Raw genomic sequence first — 19,025 nt, forward strand, 5'->3', positions numbered from 1 at the left:
GTCCTGGCAGCCCCCAGCACTTAAAAATGCCTTGATTAGAGGTAGAGAATTAAATGTAGATAAAAAGTAGACACAAAATAAGACTCCACAGAGCAGTTATCAGGTGTCTTTATCAATTGTTGCATTTAAAAAATCAAGCAATTAGGGAACACAATGTTGCAACAATGTAACCCTATTTGCAAAATAGTACTAAATAAGTTTGTCGATGTAAGACATTTGCAAAGGCGCATCCAAAACACGCTGGAAAATGCAACTGAATCTGTTTTTGGAGGCTAGAATAGGAAATGTGCATCGGTCCTACAAGTACTGAAAGCTCTTCTACCATCTCCCTTTGTACATTCAAATTCAGATCTAAAGTCTAGGTAGGCCTCACGTCCTGGCAGCCCCCAGCATTTAAAAATGCCTTGATTAGAGGTAGAGAATTAAATGTAGATAAGAAGTAGACACAAAATAAGACTCCACAGAGCAGTTATCAGGTGTCTTTATCAATTGTTGCATTTAAAAAATCAAGCAATTAGGGAACACAATGTTGCAACAATGTAACCCTATTTGCAAAATAGTACTAAATAAGTTTGTCGATGTAAGACATTTGCAAAGGCGCATCCAAAACACGCTGGAAAATGCAACTGAATCTGTTTTTGGAGGCTAGAATAGGAAATGAGCATTGGTCCTACAAGTACTGAAAGCTCTTCTCCCTTCTCCCTTTTCTGAAAAGCCATTTAATATATGGTTCCCAGATAGGGGACATATCAGATATTGCCTTTCAAAAGCAGCAAATATCATACCACTTCTATTGCCATCAAAGATAAACATTGATTGTTTTCAGATATTGGATTGAAAAAGCAGTCTTTATTGACATAAAGAAGCAAAAAAACATACATAAACATTACACACATAAGTACCGTGTTGCAGCACAGCCAAAACACAATACAAATGCTGTCGGTATAGTACAGTTCAAGAACTACAGCACAGGCCAGCCTACACTATAAATCATGAACTGCACTATACATTTAAACAATACAATAATACAACAGTTAATAAGGCTATGGGTGTGGAGTGTAAGAGGGTGAAGGAATCACAAGCCCGAAGCTTTATTGAAAGACAGACACATATAAAGGGAGGATTAATAAATACAAAGATATCCTTTACTATAGAATGTAGTCCAATCCGGTCTTTCAACTCTTCCACAACTGAAAAACGGATAGTGTTCCCAAGCCTTCCATCCTGGAATATCTTCAGTCTCTCGCCAATGAAGAAAACAATCCCTCCAGAAGACTCTTCAACCACGATACAAGATCACAGCCAAAAGGGCGAGAAGCAACTACACTTGCGTTTAACCAAAATGGCTAAAACTTAGTGAAGGAAAGTGCAGTGCACCAAAACATAAGCTGACACAATCATGGAGAATGCGCCAGCATATATGCTCTTCTATCTATATTTTGCAAACCTGCTTTTGTCCCCTCCAGCTGCTCCATGTAGATTTGACGCCTGGCAAGGTGCATAACCCACTGACAAGCAGGCACACTCCTGCATGAGTTTTCACTCTCACTAGCTGGATGATACACATTCATTTGCATGTGCTCCACCTCCGACACACCGCCCACCCAACCACCCAGTCACCAGAGCCACCCACAAGCCAACTGCCTCCGTGATTTAATTTGCACAGTGCAGTCATCCAGGCAGCATGTCCTTCTCAATGGAATAATCTCTGGTTCCATGGAATCTTCCGCATTGGAATGCTGCGGAACAAAAATGATTTAAACATTCAGCTTGCTAGCATTCAATGTACCTGCGGCTTGGCTCTAGCACATGGGTCTTCATCCTGTGGCCCTCCAGCTGCTGTGAAACTACACATCCCAGCATGCCCTGCCACAGTTTTGCTATTAAGGTATGCTAAAACTGAGGCAGGGCATGCTGGTATATGTAGTTCCACAGCAGCTGGAGGGTCGCAGGTTGAAGACCCATATTCTAGCATGCCTGTTCTATGATGCATGTTCCGTGATGTCACAATCAGCTTGGAATGGGGTGTCTAGCATGCATTTGCTGACAGCCACTTGAGGGAGACACACATCAGGAGATGCAGCATATCGGAGGTCTTCGATGCCTTTCCAGCAAAATGCACACCACCATCTGCTGGTCTGGACACAAAACAATGCCCACAATTGAAGGCTCAAAATGCCCAACTACAGGATTAATATAAGTAGTGAAATTAGGAATGAATTTAGAAGTAGGAAATTAAGTTAGTTCACAAGTACATTCAAATTCAGATCTAAAGTCTAGGTAGGCCTCACGTCCTGGCAGCCCCCAGCATTTAAAAATGCCTTGATTAGAGGTAGGGAATTAAATGTAGATAAGAAGTAGACACAAAATAAGACTCCACAGAGCAATTATCAGGTGTCTTTATCAATTGTTGCATTTAAAAAAATCAAGCAATTAGGGAACACAATGTTGCGACAATGTAACCCTATTTGCAAAATAGTACTAAATAAGTTTGTCGATGTAAGACATTTGCAAAGGCGCAAACAAAACACGCTGGAAAATGCAACTGAATCTGTTTTTGGAGGTTAGAATAGATGCAGGATCAAGTAGCTCAATGGGTAGGGTATTTGATTAGAATTCAACAGGTTATAGGTTTGAATCCTGGGTATGATAGCTTGAGGTGTTATTTAATAAAGTATGTTTATATATTAGTCACACATGGTTTACTTGTACAAATGGCATGTCACCAGTTAGTGCTGACTGCTGATATGCCATTTGCACAAACACGCCATGTGTGACTATATATGCATTTAAGGAGGGCACCCCGGCAATACCACAAACCATTGAGTGTCAAGTATACTAGATATATCTTCATATCTCATGTGCTTTCTCTGAGACCAATCTTGTTATGCCCCTTCCCCACAAGGCATGCGCCTTTTGTCCATATTGCAAAAATGGGGAGGAGGAGGAGGGGGGGGGGGGGGGCATATAATTATCTGTCACAGGGCACCAAAAAGTCTAGTTATGGCTCTGGTATGCATTATGCATTCTGGCAGACCATATCTCCAACACTGGCTGGTTGGAATAGAAATCCGGTTATCTATGTGAGCAAATGACCATCAACGATTTACTCTCAAACACTAGAAAATGGACAAAAATGGTCCCCTAAACAAATTGGTTAAATTTTGGGTTTAACCAATTTGTGTAATGACCATTTTTGACCACTTTTCTAGTGTTTGGGAGCAAATGGTTAATTGACATTTGCTCCTATACATTACCAGATTTTCATTCCATCCATCCAGACTGGATAGATAGCCTGACAGATAATTGTGTAGTGTACGCCCAGGATAACTGTCAGTTGTGCTTTCTTTTATGACGGCACATAAATGGGTGGGCAGATCCAGAGCAAGCACTGCCCACTCATGCATAGTTGTCAACTGATGTGAAGTTCCAGTGGGCAATCTCAGTTATAAAGAAAAGTATCTGGAAATTGTCCCTAGTTTAAAAAAAAAATTAAAAAAAATTGATCAACTCCATTTATTTAGTATGATATCCCAGGTGATAGGATGCCGGCAGTTAGAACAACATACTTTATTAAATAACACATCTCAAACTACCATACCCAGGATTCAAACCTATAACCTGTTGAATTCTAATCAAACACCCTACCTATTGAGCTATTTGATCCTGCATAAAAATTGTGAACATTATATGAAGCTATTGGTACTTTGAAAAAAAAAGTATCAGCATTACAACGCAGCAGATCCATGCAGTTTGCAGTCACACATTACATGTATCTGCTCAGCCACAATGCTGATTATTTCTTCACAAAGTACAAGGTGAGCTCCAAACAGAATTCTCTAGCTTAGAATTATGCCAAACCTAGAAGTCGGGCCCCCCACCCTGGGATCCCCCAGAGGGAGGCCTGCACCGTCATGCGGCAGGCTTGTCCGTTTTGGAAGCAGGCTGATGGGCAGCCCAGGCTTGCTTCAGTCTGGGCTTGGCAGGTCTGGAAGCATGAGCTTGCTTTGGGTATGCCTGACCTTGGGTACGCTTTACCTTGAGGATGAAAGGGCCAAGGGAAAGTACTTTTAGCCTTCTGCGTGGTAGGAGTCATACTAGGTAGGCAAGCTGTTTTAGCAGTAGCCAGATCAGCTACAATCTTATTGAGGTCTTCTCCAAAGAGAGTGTCTCCCTTGAAAGGAAGCACCTCCAGGGTTTTCTTGGAATCCATATCCACCGACCAGGATCTCAACCAGCTGTATAAAGTATTACCTTGGAACTGGCTCTCCACTCCCCATTATCTGGTTATCATGGCTTCCTCCGCCAGTGTCCAGACTCGCTTGCTGAAGCTCGGCCACTTCTTCCTAGCAGCAGGCTCCTGGATCACTGGGCAGCAGAGGTGCTTGGGAGCCAGAAGGGGGCGGAGCAATCAGGCAGGCAGTTGCAGTGCTGCCCAGCTATCTGTGGTGTGAGAAGAAGCAGGGGCACCCCACCGCTTGCAGTGCTGCAGCTAGCGGTGGTGGCAGCGGCGAGGCTGCTGGGCTGGGTCTTTAAAAAGGTGGAAAGAAGGGTGTTACGGCATGGAATGTACAAACTGCGAGACCCTGCTGGTAGCGCCTTTGTCTATTTAGTAGGAAGGGCACGTAACAGCCGGAGGGCAATGGAGGAAGCCCCTTTAGGGCTGGAGCCCGGCGGCAACTGACTCCGTTGTCTCTGGCAGTTCCGCCCCTGGACTAGAGGAATGGTCAAGAACATGGCAACATTTAATGCCAAAAAATGCAAAATCATACACGTCTCAAAAATACAAAGGCTAACTATAATATTAAGGGCATTATAATGGCAAGAGGAAAGCTATCTAAGTATTACTATTTCAGGTGAGCAATGTAACAAAGCAATAGGAAAGGCAAGTCAGATGCTTGTTTGCATAGGTAAAGAACCAGTAGCAGAAAAAAGTAATACAGGTTGAGTATCCCATATCCAAATATTCCGAAATACGGAATATTCCGAAATACGGACTTTTTTGAGTGAGACTGAGATAGTGAAACCTTTGTTTTTTGATGGCTCAGTGTACACAAACTTTGTTTAATACTCAAAGTTATTAAAAATATTGTATTAAATGAACTTCAGACTGTGTGTATAAGGTGTATATGACACATAAATGAATTCTGTGAATGTACACACACTTTGTTTAATGCACAAAGTTATAAAAAATATTGGCTAAAATGACCTTCAGGCTGTGTGTATATGGTATATATGAAACATAAATGCATTCTGTGCTTAGATTTAGGTCCCATCACCATAATATCTCGTTATGGTATGCAATTATTCCAAAATACAGAAAAATCCGATATCCAAAATTCCTCTGGTCCCAAGCATTTTGGATAAGGGATACTCAACCTGTAATGCCACTGTATAGGTCCTTGGTACAGCCACATTTAGAATCCTGTGTTCAGTTCCAGAAGCCATATCTCAAGCGCCTTGAGTCCTGTTGGAGAAAGAGCACTATATAAATAAATAGTATCAAAATTTGTTTCACGGCACCCCTAGGCCAAAGTTTTTTTTATTGAGAAATTCAGAAAAAAATATAAAATTAAGTAAATTGTGTTTATAGCATGTCATCCTCAGGTTCAGTTATGTTGTGAGGGAATGGTTTTGCCAATTTAATAAAGTATAAATAATTTTAATTGGTCCTGGACCACCAAACTTTGCTACCAGTGCAAGAACCCCAGTTTGGAAACTACTGCCATAAAATAAACCTTTTTTGTTTTTTTTAAACTACATGTAATACACCTTAGATCTCAGTTCCTAAAAGGTTTTAAACCCTTGCATACAGTAAACTACACATATTTAAAAATCCTACACCGGGCACAAGTGCTCACGGGCCAATTTCATGGCAGTCTCGGATAGGAGGGCATTGTGGATTCACCAAGGGAATGCTGATGCTGACTCCAAGAAGCCTCTTCAAGATCGCAGGAGCAGAGTCCTCTGCTTCTGCCAAATCCACTGCATGACGCTGGGGCTCTCTTGCAGGAGCCCACACCAGTGGGGGGCACCAGGGGCGGAACTACTGGCAGGGCAGGCAGTGCATTGCACTGGGGCCCCGCCGCACTCAAGGGCCCACAGCCGCCGGCATTACAAAGAGTCACAATGACTCATTGTATCATGCCGCAGCCGCACACCAGCGCTCCCGTCGGGTCTGCGTCCTGCGACTCCCGCCGCCCGTCGTAACGAACAGATCAGGCCAGGGCACTACGGGCAGCAGCCGCAGCACCAGACACGCTGCCGCCTCTGTAACACACGAAGAGGGAGGAGGGTCGCTTGGAGATGAGAGGAGCAGCGGCACGGGGGGGAGGAGGAGGAGGAGGGAGGTGAAGGAAGGAGCCGCAGCAGCGCTTTGTTACTGGTGGAGGCGCTGCTGCTGCTGCCCCTCTGCTTCACTATAGGCTGTCTTCCGAGAACAGCCTATAGTGAAGCAGAGGGGCAGCAGCAGCAGCAGCGCCTCCACCAATAACACAGCGCTGCTGCGGCTCCCTCCTCCACCTCCCTCCTCCTCCTTCTCTACTGCCCGGGAATCGTCAAGCTGCACGAGGAGCCTGAGCCAGCGGAGAGGGTAAGTATAATTCTTCTTTCTTTCTTTCTTTCTTTCTTTCTTTCTTTCTTTCTTTCTTTCTTTCTTTCTTTCTTTCTTTCTTTCTTTCGTCTCTTTCTTTCTTTGTTGGGACTGCCTGCCGCTATGTGTAAAAAGGGGGAATCTGCCTGCCGCTATGTGTAAAAAGGGGGAATCTGCCTGCCGCTATGTGTATAAAGGGGGAATCTGCATGCCGCTATGTGTAAAAAGGGGGAATCTGCCTGCAGCTATGTGTAAAAGGGGGGAATCTGCCTGCAGCTATGTGTTAAAAGGGGGAATCTGCCTGTGTCACAACTGAGGGCCTGAGCTGACGGGAGGCAGCCTCAGTTGTAGGGGCTGAGATGTACCGGAACCTGGGAGGTTGTATCAGACCCCTGGACATGTAAGTAACATGAATAATAACTGCCCGAAGGCGTGACCACGACAACTTGGATAAAAGTCAATGATGTTTATTATGACAACTCCGCAACACAGCAGCAGTAAAAGAAAACGTAAAAGTCAGCAAAGAATAAATACAGTTCCTGGGTACTACAGGATGGCAGGAGCCACAGGGCACTGGTAGTGTGAGATAGTTCTTATGATCTTCTAGATGGAAAGTCCTTACCAGGCCCGACTGTAGCAATGGAGATAACCCAGGATTGTGCCAGCTGGTGTTCCAGGAAAAGCTGGGTTGCTGAAGATAAAACAGCTGCTGTGGATACTGGCTGGAACCAGACTGTTGTTAGCACGGAGTGGATACTGGCTGGAACCAGTTAAATAATAAATGAACTTGGGAGCGATGAAATATGAACTGAAATGTAGAACTTGAGAGCGGAGAAATAATAATACCGGTGGAGAGTGGTAAAGTGTAGAAAGGACACCGGCCCTTTAAGGGAAGCTGTACTCTGCTGGAAGCTGAGCTGGGAGCAGGTAATGTTGTAGCTGGAAACAGATGAATCCACAATGGATTGGAGAGTCAGGCTACACCGCAGGTGGAATGCTGGTGCGGGTCTCTATGGTGGAAGTCTTGAGACAGGAGCTGGAACCTGGAAGACAATCACAGGAGAGAGACAAACAGGAACTAGGTTTGACAACCAAAGCACTGACGCCTTCCTTGCTCAGGCACAGTGTATTTATACCTGCAGCAAGGAAGGGATTGGCTCGGCAATTATGCAGATTAACAATACTGACAACAGATTGGAGGAAATGATCAGCTGACAGAATCCAAGATGGCTGCGCCCATGCAGACACTTGGAGGGAAGTTTGGTTTGTAATCCATGTGGTAATGAAAACAGTAATGGCGGCGCCGGCCACTGGAGACAGGAGACGCCAGGCTGACAAGTGCACATCCAACCACGCGGACACAGCGGAGGCCGCGGCTGACGTAATCGCCACTCTGACACTCTGCATGCAGAAGCTCAGGGACGGCGGCGGAGGCCGCGGGAGACGCCATGCCAGATGTAATATGGCGCTAACTGTGAGAGCGTCCCAGAGTGACAGGAGAGGATACAGGAATGTACACATCAGGATAACAGATGGAATCCGGTCCTGGAGCGCTGAGCCAGCCTTAGGAGGCATCTGATGGGTAAGAAATGGCGTCCAGATACCCGGATCGTGACAGCACCCCCCCCTTTAGGAGTGGCCCCAGGACACTTCTTTGGCTTTTGAGGAAACTTGGAATGGAATCTCCGGACCAAGGCAGGAGCATGGACATCAGAAGCATTGGTCCATGAACGTTCCTCAGGACCATAACCTTTCCAGTCAATAAGATATTGTAGTTGACCGTAACGGTGACGTGAGTCCAGGATCTTGGCCACTTCATACTCAACGCCTCGTTGAGTTTGGACTTTCGGAGTTGGAGGAAGTGAGGAATGAAACCGATTCAAGATCAGCGGTTTCAACAGGGAAACATGGAATGTCCTGGGTATTTTTAAGAAGGGAGGCAACTGGAGTCTGTAAGCAACAGGATTGATGACTTGTTCAATCTTGAAAGGACCGATATAGCGAGGTGCAAACTTCATACTGGGAACTCTTAACCTCAAATTCTTCGTGGATAACCATACCCGATCACCCACCTTGAGAGCAGGAACTGCTCGACGCTTCTTATCCGCAAACTTCTTGTACCTGAACGATGCCTTGAGCAGAGCTGATCGTACGCTCTTCCAGATATTGGCAAACTGATGCAAGGTGATATCCACTGCGGGAACAGAAGTTGCTGGAAGCGGTTGGAACTCAGGGACTTTAGGGTGGAATCCAAAGTTAGTGAAGAATGGTGTTGAAGCAGATGAAGAATGATACTGGTTGTTATGACAGAACTCGGCCCAGGGAAGTAATTGAACCCAGTCATCTTGAGAGGAGGACACATAGATGCGGAGGAAGGCCTCCAAGTCCTGATTCACCCTCTCGGTTTGACCATTGGTCTGAGGATGGTAAGCCGTGGAAAACTTTAGCTTGACTTGGAGGACTTGACATAAACTTCGCCAGAATTTGGCTGTGAATTGAACTCCTCGATCTGAGATAATTTCTTCAGGAAGACCGTGGAGTCGGAAGATCTCTTGTATGAATACTTGAGCCAACTTGGAAGCTGACGGAAGACCGGTGAGAGGAATGAAGTGTGCCATCTTGGTGAACCGGTCAACTACCACCCAGATGGTATTGAACTTGTTGCACATGGGTAAGTCTGAAATGAAATCCATCGACAAGTGGGTCCATGGTCGACGGGGAACGGATAGTGGAACCAGTTGCCCCGCAGGCGACTGGCAGGATACTTTATGTTGGGCACACTTTGGGCAAGATGCAATAAACTCCAAGACGTCCTTTTTCAGAGTTGGCCACCAATAGGACCTAGAGATAAACTCCAGGGTTTTTTGGATACCTGTATGTCCGGCAAAACGGGAAGCATGGGCCCAATGCATGAGCTTCTTCCTTAGCATCGGCTTCACAAAACTTTTCCCTGATGGGGGCGTAGAGTCCATCCCTACCGTGGAGAATGCCAACGGATTTATAATAGGATGCTTGTCTGAAGACTCTGACTCATTTTCTTGCTCCCATGAGCGGGAAAGGGCATCGGCCTTGCGATTCTGAGAGCCCGGACAGAACTGGAGTTTAAAGTCGAACCTGGAAAAGAAAAGTGCCCATCTGGCCTGACGAGGGTTGAGACATTGTGCGCCCTTCAGGTATAAAAGGTTCTTGTGGTCTGTAAGCATGGTGATTGAATGAGAAGCTCCCTCCAACAGATACCTCCACTCTTCTAGAGCGAGCTTGATGGCTAGCAACTCCTGGTCGCCAATGGCATAGTTGCGCTCAGCTGGGGAGAACTTCCGGGAGAAGAAACTGCAAGGGTGTAAATGGCCATCTTTAGCCCTCTGAGATAACACCGCTCCTACTCCAACGGAGGAGGCATCCACCTCTAAGATGAAAGGAGAGTCGATGTCAGGCTGTTTCAGAACAGGCGCAGAGATGAACCTTTGTTTTAAAAGATGAAATGCTTGCATGGCTTCTTCAGACCACTTGGACGGGTTAGCACCCTTCTTAGTGAAAGCAGTAATAGGCGCCACAATGGTGGAAAAGTCTCGTATAAACTTTCGGTAATAGTTGGCGAACCCTAAGAACCTCTGGACCCCTTTGAGGGTTAAGGGTACCGGCCAATTTTGGATTGCTTGTAGTTTCTCAGGATCCATCTCTAGTCCGGAACCGGACACAATGTACCCTAGAAACGGAATGGACTTGACTTCAAAGACGCATTTTTCTAATTTGCAATAGAGATGATTGACACGGAGACGGGACAGAACCTCTTTAACCCAAAAACGATGTTCCTCTAAATCGTTGGCAAAAATGAGGATATCGTCTAGATAGACCACGACATGACGGTATAGAATGTCTCTGAAGATCTCATTGACAAAATGCTGGAAGACAGCTGGAGCATTGCTCAATCCGAAGGGCATGACGAGGTACTCATAATGTCCGTCACGGGTGTTAAAGGCGGTCTTCCACTCGTCACCCTCACGGATCCGGATGAGATTGTATGCACCTCGCAAGTCCAGCTTTGTAAAGATGGTAGCTCCGCTAACTCTGTCAAAGAGCTCAGTAATCAGGGGTAAAGGATAACGGTTCTTGATGGTAATGTCGTTCAAACCTCTGTAGTCGATGCACGGCCGCAGACCACCATCTTTCTTTTTTACAAAAAAGAAGCCTGCGCCGGCTGGAGAAGAAGAAGGTCGAATGAACCCCTTTGCTAGGTTCTCTTTAATATATTCCTCCATAGAATGCGTCTCAGGCAGAGACAACGGATAAGTTCGGCCTCGAGGTGGAACCTTCCCTGGAACGAGATCAATCGGACAGTCCCATTCTCTATGAGGAGGAAGGATATCAGCAGAAGCTTTACTGAACACATCCGTGAAATCTTGATATGGAGGAGGTGGAACATCAGACGACCTGGGGGAGGAAGAACAGACAGGCAATACTTTAAACAAACATGTCTCAGCACAGGAGGAACCCCATGCCAGGATTTGCGTAGTCGTCCAATCAATTGTAGGATTGTGAAGACGGAGCCATGGAAGGCCCAGGACCACAGGATGTGTGGCTCTTGGAATCACTAAAAAAGAAATAAGTTCGGAATGAAGAACTCCCACTCTCAGACGAACTGGTAGAGTCCTTAAAGAAATAACTGCATCAAAAATTTTGCTGCCATCCACGGCAGTTAAAGAAATGGACGAAGGAAGTCTCTCGGTGGGTAGGGACCACCGTTTAACATAGGCTTCGGTAATAAAGTTCCCAGCTGCTCCGGAATCAAGGAGGGCAATGACGTTCCGGTAACGTTGAGCAACTTGAAGCGAGACTGGGAGATTACAATCTTGAGGAGATGGAGAGGAGATCATTACTCCTAGCCGGCCCTCTCCTTGGCGAGCTAGGATTTGGAGTTTCCCGGACGTTTGAAACAGGCGTTAATGGTGTGAGACGGAGCTGCACAATAGAGACAGAGAAACTCGGAGAGACGTCTTCGGCGCTCAGCAGGAGTTAAACGGGAACGGCCAAGTTGCATGGGCTCATCTTTAGATGGTGACAGTTGACGAGGAGGAGGAGCAGAAGATTTTGGAGCAGATGATCTTCCACGCTCAGTTGCTCTCTCTCTGAAACGTAAATCAACTTTCGTGCAGAGTGAGATTAGCTCATCTAACTTAGAAGGTAAGTCTCTGGTAGCTAACTCATCTTTAATACGCTCAGATAAGCCATGCCAGAATGCAGCATACAGGGCCTCGTCGTTCCATGCCAGTTCGGATGCCAGGATCTGGAACTGTATCAGATATTGTCCTACAGTACGTGACCCCTGGCGTAAACGGAGAATCTCGGATGAAGCTGAGGTTACCCGGCCTGGCTCGTCGAAGATGCGCCTGAATGTTGACACGAAGGCAGTGTAGGAAGATAGCAGGGTGTCGGACCTCTCCCATAACGGTGATGCCCAATCAAGGGCTGAGCCACTGAGAAGAGAAATAATGTAGGCAATTTTTGTACGGTCACTGGGAAAATTGCCAGGTTGTAGCTCAAACTGAATCTCACACTGGTTGAGAAATCCCCTGCAGAATCTTGGAGAGCCGTCAAATTTTGCTGGCGTTGGAAGATGAAGACGTGGAGCAGAAATGGGTAAGGTGGGTGGGGTTATAGCTGGAGTCACTGTGGTTGACGCACCAGACGCGCCTGATTCACGGAGAGTTGTCTGAATCCCATCCAGCCGAGTAGAGAGATCCTGGAGACAGCGGATGATGTGGCCCTGTGCAGCCTCCTGATGTTCTAGTCGGGCTGCCAGTTCTTGCATCGGCCTGGCCGCTTGATCCTGGTCTCCGGCTGGATTCATTAGGTCAGTGCTTACTGTCACAACTGAGGGCCTGAGCTGACGGGAGGCAGCCTCAGTTGTAGGGGCTGAGATGTACCGGAACCTGGGAGGTTGTATCAGACCCCTGGACATGTAAGTAACATGAATAATAACTGCCCGAAGGCGTGACCACGACAACTTGGATAAAAGTCAATGATGTTTATTATGACAACTCCGCAACACAGCAGCAGTAAAAGAAAACGTAAAAGTCAGCAAAGAATAAATACAGTTCCTGGGTACTACAGGATGGCAGGAGCCACAGGGCACTGGTAGTGTGAGATAGTTCTTATGATCTTCTAGATGGAAAGTCCTTACCAGGCCCGACTGTAGCAATGGAGATAACCCAGGATTGTGCCAGCTGGTGTTCCAGGAAAAGCTGGGTAGCTGAAGATAAAACAGCTGCTGTGGATACTGGCTGGAACCAGACTGTTGTTAGCACGGAGTGGATACTGGCTGGAACCAGTTAAATAATAAATGAACTTGGGAGCGATGAAATATGAACTGAAATGTAGAACTTGAGAGCGGAGAAATAATAATACCGGTGGAGAGTGGTAAAGTGTAGAAAGGACACCGGCCCTTTAAGGGAAGCTGTACTCTGCTGGAAGCTGAGCTGGGAGCAGGTAATGTTGTAGCTGGAAACAGATGAATCCACAATGGATTGGAGAGTCAGGCTACACCGCAGGTGGAATGCTGGTGCGGGTCTCTATGGTGGAAGTCTTGAGACAGGAGCTGAAACCTGGAAGACAATCACAGGAGAGAGACAAACAGGAACTAGGTTTGACAACCAAAGCACTGACGCCTTCCTTGCTCAGGCACAGTGTATTTATACCTGCAGCAAGGAAGGGATTGGCTAGGCAATTATGCAGATTAACAATACTGACAACAGATTGGAGGAAATGATCAGCTGACAGAATCCAAGATGGCTGCGCCCATGCAGACACTTGGAGGGAAGTTTGGTTTGTAATCCATGTGGTAATGAAAACAGTAATGGCGGCGCCGGCCACTGGAGACAGGAGACGCCAGGCTGACAAGTGCACATCCAACCACGCGGACACAGCGGAGGCCGCGGCTGACGTAATCGCCACTCTGACACTCTGCATGCAGAAGCTCAGGGACGGCGGCGGAGGCCGCGGAAGACGCCATGCCAGATGTAATATGGCGCTTACTGTGACAGCGTCCCAGAGTGACAGGAGAGGATACAGGAATGTACACATCAGGATAACAGATGGAATCCGGTCCTGGAGCGCTGAGCCAGCCTTAGGAGGCATCTGATGGGTAAGAAATGGCGTCCAGATACCCGGATCGTGACAGCCTGCAGCTATGTGTAAAAAGGGGGACTGCCTGCCGCAATGTGTAAAAAGGGGGAATCTGCCTGCCGCTATGTGTAAAAAGGGGGAAGCTGCTTGCCGCAATGTGTAAAAAGGGGGAATCTGCTTGCCGCAATGTGTAACAAGGGGGAATCTGCCTGCCGTAATGTGTAACAAGGGGGATGCTGTCTGCCGTAATGTGTAACAAGGGCACGCTGTCTGCCATAATGTGTAACAAGGGCAAGCTGTCTGCTGTAATGTGTAACAAGGGCAAGCTGTCTGCTGTAATGTGTAAAAAGTATACGATGTCTGCCATTATGTGTAACAAGTGCAGGCTGACTGCTGTTATGTGAAAAAAGTGTACGCTGTCTGCCGCTATGTTTAACAAGGGCAGGCTGTCTGCCGTTATGTGTAAAAAGTGTACGCTGTCTGCCGCTATGTTTAACAAGGGCAGGCTGTCTGCCGTTATGTGAAAAAATGTACGCTGTCTGCCGCTATGTGTAACAAGGGCACGCTGTCTGCCGTTGTGTAAAAAAGGGGGATGCTGTCTGCCGTAATGTGTAAAAAGGGGACGCTGTCTGCTGTAATGTGTAAAAAGAGGACGCTGTCTGCTGTAATGTGTAAAAAGAGGAATCTGTCCGCCGTAAGGTGTAAAAGGGTCTCTACCTGGTGTAGTGGTGCTACTGTGCGGCGTAATTTGAATAATGAAGACTACTGTGCACCGTTTTATGAATTGGTATTATTTTGTGGCCACACCCCTTAACCACGAAGCCACGCCACTATGTTTTTTTGCGCGCGCCTACGGCGCGCACTGCCCCTGTTTTGCATGCAGGGGTGGGGCTCCAATGCCGTTTCTTGCACACACTGCTAAAATGTCTAGTTACGGCACTGTTGCTAGGTATCCACTTCCCTGAGCAGGCCCCCCTCACCAGATCCTCTCCAGGGGTGAGGGGGTGGACTTGGATGGGAAGGGATGGGGGGGGGGCCCAAGCCATTTTGTCGCACATGGGCCCACTGCTCGCTAGTTCCGCCACTGGGGGGCACGTCTAAAACTCTTCAGTCAGTTCTGGATTCATTCGGACCTGGACTCGTGGGTTTTACAAATAGTGTCCCAAGGGTACAAACTGGGGTTTCAAGAAGTTCCCCCTCACCGATTGTTCAAATCAGCCTTAGTCAGCAGGGAGAAGGTTTTTATTCAAGCCTCTTAGTGGTCCCGAAGCCGGACGGCTCAGTCAGACCAATCTTAAATCTGAAATCCCTTAATTTCTACCTAAAGAAATTCAATTTCAAGATGGAATCTCTCAGGGTAGTGATCTGCAGTCCGGGGGATAAAGGAGATTTCCTGGTTTTGGTAGACATAAAGGATGCCTACTTACATGTTCCCATTTAGCCACTGCATCAAGCTACCTGAGGTTTGCAATTCAGGATTGTCATTACCAATTTCAGACGTTGCCGTTTGGTCTGTCCACGGCTCCAAAGATTTTCACCAGGGTGATGGCGGAAATGATGGTTCTCCTTCGCAAGCAAGGAGTCACAATTATCCCGTACTTGGATGATCTCCTGATAAAGGAGAGATCCAGGTACCAGTTGGTGCAAAACATCTACTCTCCCTGACAGTTCTTTAAAAACATGGTTGGCTCCTAAACTTGCCAAAATCGCAGTTGGTCCTAATGACGCGGTTGTTGTTTTTGGGAGTGATACTGGACACAGAAGAGGTTTTCTTCTAGTGGAATGGCTCTGGAGATCCAGAGTCTGGTCAAACAAATTCTGAAACCAGCAAGAGTGTTAATCCATCAATGCATTCGGTTGCTGGGGAAGATGGTTGCGGCCTACGAGGCCATTCAGTTTGGCAGGCTCCATGCCAGAGTGTTCCAGTGGGACCTGTTGGACAAGTGGTCCGGATCCCACCTACACATGCACCGGAGGATAATCCTGTCTTCCAAGACCAGAATCTCACTCCATTGGTGGCTGCACAGTTCTCACCACCTAGAGGGGCGATGGTTTGGGATCCAGGACGGGATCCTAGGGACCACGGATGCAACCCTCCGAGGCTGGGGAGCAGTCACACAGCGGGAAAACATCCAAGGAAGATGGTCAAGTCAGGAAAGTTGTCTCCACATAAATGTTCTGGAGTTAAGGGCCATTTAATAACTGCAGACACAGTACGCACTGGGACGGGTGCCCAGCATCCTCTACGGACTAAGAGAAAAGGATTTACCAGTAGGTATTAAAATCCTATTTTCTCTAAAGTCCTAGAGGATGCTGGGGACTCCGTAAGGACCATGGGGATAGACTGGCTCCACAGTAGACATGGGCACTTTAAGAAAGACTTTAGTTCTGGGTGTGCACTGGCTCCTCCCTCTATGCCCCTCCTCCAGACCTCAGTTTGATACTGTGCCCAGTGGAGACTGGGTGCTTTTCAGGAGCTCTCCTGAGCTTTCTGACAGAAAGTATTTTGTTAGGTTTTTAATTTTCAGGGAGCACTGCTGGCAACAGACTCCCTCATCGAGGGACTGAGGGGAGAGAAGCAGCCCTACTCTCTGAGTTGCAAGGTCCTGCTTCTTAGGCTACTGGACACCATTAGCTCCAGAGGGATTGGTACGCAGGATCTCACCCTCGCCGTCCGTCCCAGAGCCGCGCCTCCGTCCCCCTCGCAGAGCCGGAAGATAGAAGCCGGGTGAGTATGAGAAGAAAAGAAGACTTCAGAGGCGGCAGAAGACTTCATGATCTTCACTGAGGTAACGCACAGCACTGCAGCTGTGTGCCTTTGCTCCCATACACCTCACATACTCCGGTCACTGTAAGGGTGCAGGGCGCAGGGGGGGCGCCCTGGGCAGCAATATAAACCTCTTTCGCAAAAATATAACATATATACAGCTGGGCACTGTATATATGTATGAGCCCCCACCAATTTTACAGTTTAAGCGGGACAGAAGCCCGCCTCCAAGGGGGCGGGGCTTCTCCCTCAGCACTCACCAGCGCCATTTTTTCTCCACAGCACCGCTGAGAGGAAGCTCCCCGGACTCTACCCTGCTTATACCACGTTAGACAAGAGGGTTGAAAAGAGGGGGGGGGGGGCACATAATTCGCAAATTACATACAGCAGCACTACTGGACAAACATTAAGTTACTGTGTTATTCCTGGGTTATATAGCGCTGGGGTGTGTGCTGGCATACTCTCTCTCTGTCTCTCCAATGGGCCTTGTGGGGAAACTGTCTTCAGAAAAAGCATTCCCTGTGTGTGTGGTGTGTCGGTACACGTGTGTCGACATGTCTGAGGAAGAAGGCTATATTAGAGAGGAGCGGGAGCAAATGAATATGGTGTCTCCGCCGACAGCTGATTGGATGGATATGTGGAATGTTTTAAATGCTAGTGTAAACTCATTGCACAAAAGATTAGACAAGGCAGAAGCTTTGGGACAGTCAGGGTCTCAACCCATGCCTGATCCTATGTTGCAGGGACTGTCAGAGTCTCATAAGCGCCCACTATCCCAGTTTGTTGACACAGATACCGACACGGATTCTGACTCCAGTGTCGATTACGATGATGCAAAGTTACAGCCAAAATTGGCAAAATCCATTCGATTTATGATTATGGCAATAAAAAATGTTTTGCACATAACAGAGTAACCCCCTGTCGCTGACAAGAGGGTACATATGTACAAGGGAAAGAAGCCTGAGGTAACCTTTCCCCCCTCACACGAGCTGAACGAGTTATGTGAAAAAGCTTGGAAATCTCCAGATAAAAGACTGCAGATTGTCAAAAGGATTCTTATGGCGTATCCTTTCCCATCAACGGATAGGTTACGATGGGAATCCTCCCCTAGGGTGGACAAAGCATTAACACGCTTATCCAAGAAGGTAGCCCTCCCGTCCCAGGATACGGCTACCCTCAAAGAGTGTGCTGACCGCAAACAGGAGATTACCCTGAAGTCCATTTATACACATTCAGGTACCTTACTCAGACCGGCAATTGCGTCGACCTGGGTGTGTAGTGCTGTAGCGGCATGGACAAATGCCTTATCTGAGGGGATGGATAGCCTAGACAAGGATACTATTTTATTGACCCTGGGGCATATAAGAGATGCTGTCCTATATATGTGTGTATGCAAACTACCGGTGGTGCTGCAGGGCCCACACCCTTTTACTTGTCTTGTAGAGCAGCTCTGAAGCTGTTACAGTGCCCAGCTGCTGCAAGAAATCAGCTTGAATGCTTCAGGGGCTTGGGCATGGCCAACATGAGCCCCACACCGAAGGAGGGTGGGGGTGTTTAATGCAAACTTGGGGTTATCCAAGCGCCGCAAAAGACCGCCATGCCCCGCATGCCCCTTTTCTCTTTTCATATACAGATGAGGGTTCCAGCCAACTTTGGCCCACTGCTTGGATGACATCACCGAATGCAAATCCGTCTGCTGCACACCTTCCCCCAGGAATGCTTGCAATAGTTGTTGCATATGGTTTAATGTCTGAGGGTGCTTCAGTATTAGGCAGCCTTCCGCCCTCCCATGTTCATCTGAAAAGATGTGGTCTCCCTGCAGTTGTTGTCCCCAGACGAGAGTTCCCTTGTGCTTCCTCAGTTAAATCTCCTTAACTTGACGAGGGTGTGCCCGAGCAGCCGCCCTCCCCAGCCCTTTCCCAACACATACTTATCTTGCATATGAGATCTCTTGATCATGAAGATAGTTCTCACAGGTTGAGGTTCATCCTGGCCCCGCTCCCCGCTGGAGAGCGCTGATGGGGACAGCAGTGGGGCTTCAGCAGCAGGGTGAGTATGTGTGGCCAGAGACCTCCCTTCCCATGTGCAGGCCTGCAGAGTGTGCCGCGCAGGATGGGGCATGTGACACTCTCCCTCCCTGGGGCTCTTCCAGATGTAGCTCCTCAGCAGTATTTTTCCCGGGCTGCGCGGCGCTCTCCCCGACTGGCATCCGCCCTGGAACACTGCCTTCCTCAACGCAACATCAGCAGGGGGCCCGGGCCTCATCACCATCCCAGGTCTTTCTCATGTATGTATCATGTATGTGTGTGTGATATATGTATGAATCATATATGTTTGTGATAGATAGATAGATATATATATCTATCTATCTATCGTATGTGTGTGTATATATGTATCTATCATGTATGTATGTATGTATGTATGTATCTATCTTGTATGTATGTGTTCTATCTATCTATCTATCTATCTATCGTGTGTGTGATATATGTATGTATCTATCATGTATGTGTTATATGTATGTATCACACCTTCCTCTATACATAT

This window comes from Pseudophryne corroboree, chromosome 8 (genome assembly GCF_028390025.1).
Source record: "Pseudophryne corroboree isolate aPseCor3 chromosome 8, aPseCor3.hap2, whole genome shotgun sequence".
In the NCBI taxonomy this organism is placed as follows: domain Eukaryota; kingdom Metazoa; phylum Chordata; class Amphibia; order Anura; family Myobatrachidae; genus Pseudophryne; species Pseudophryne corroboree.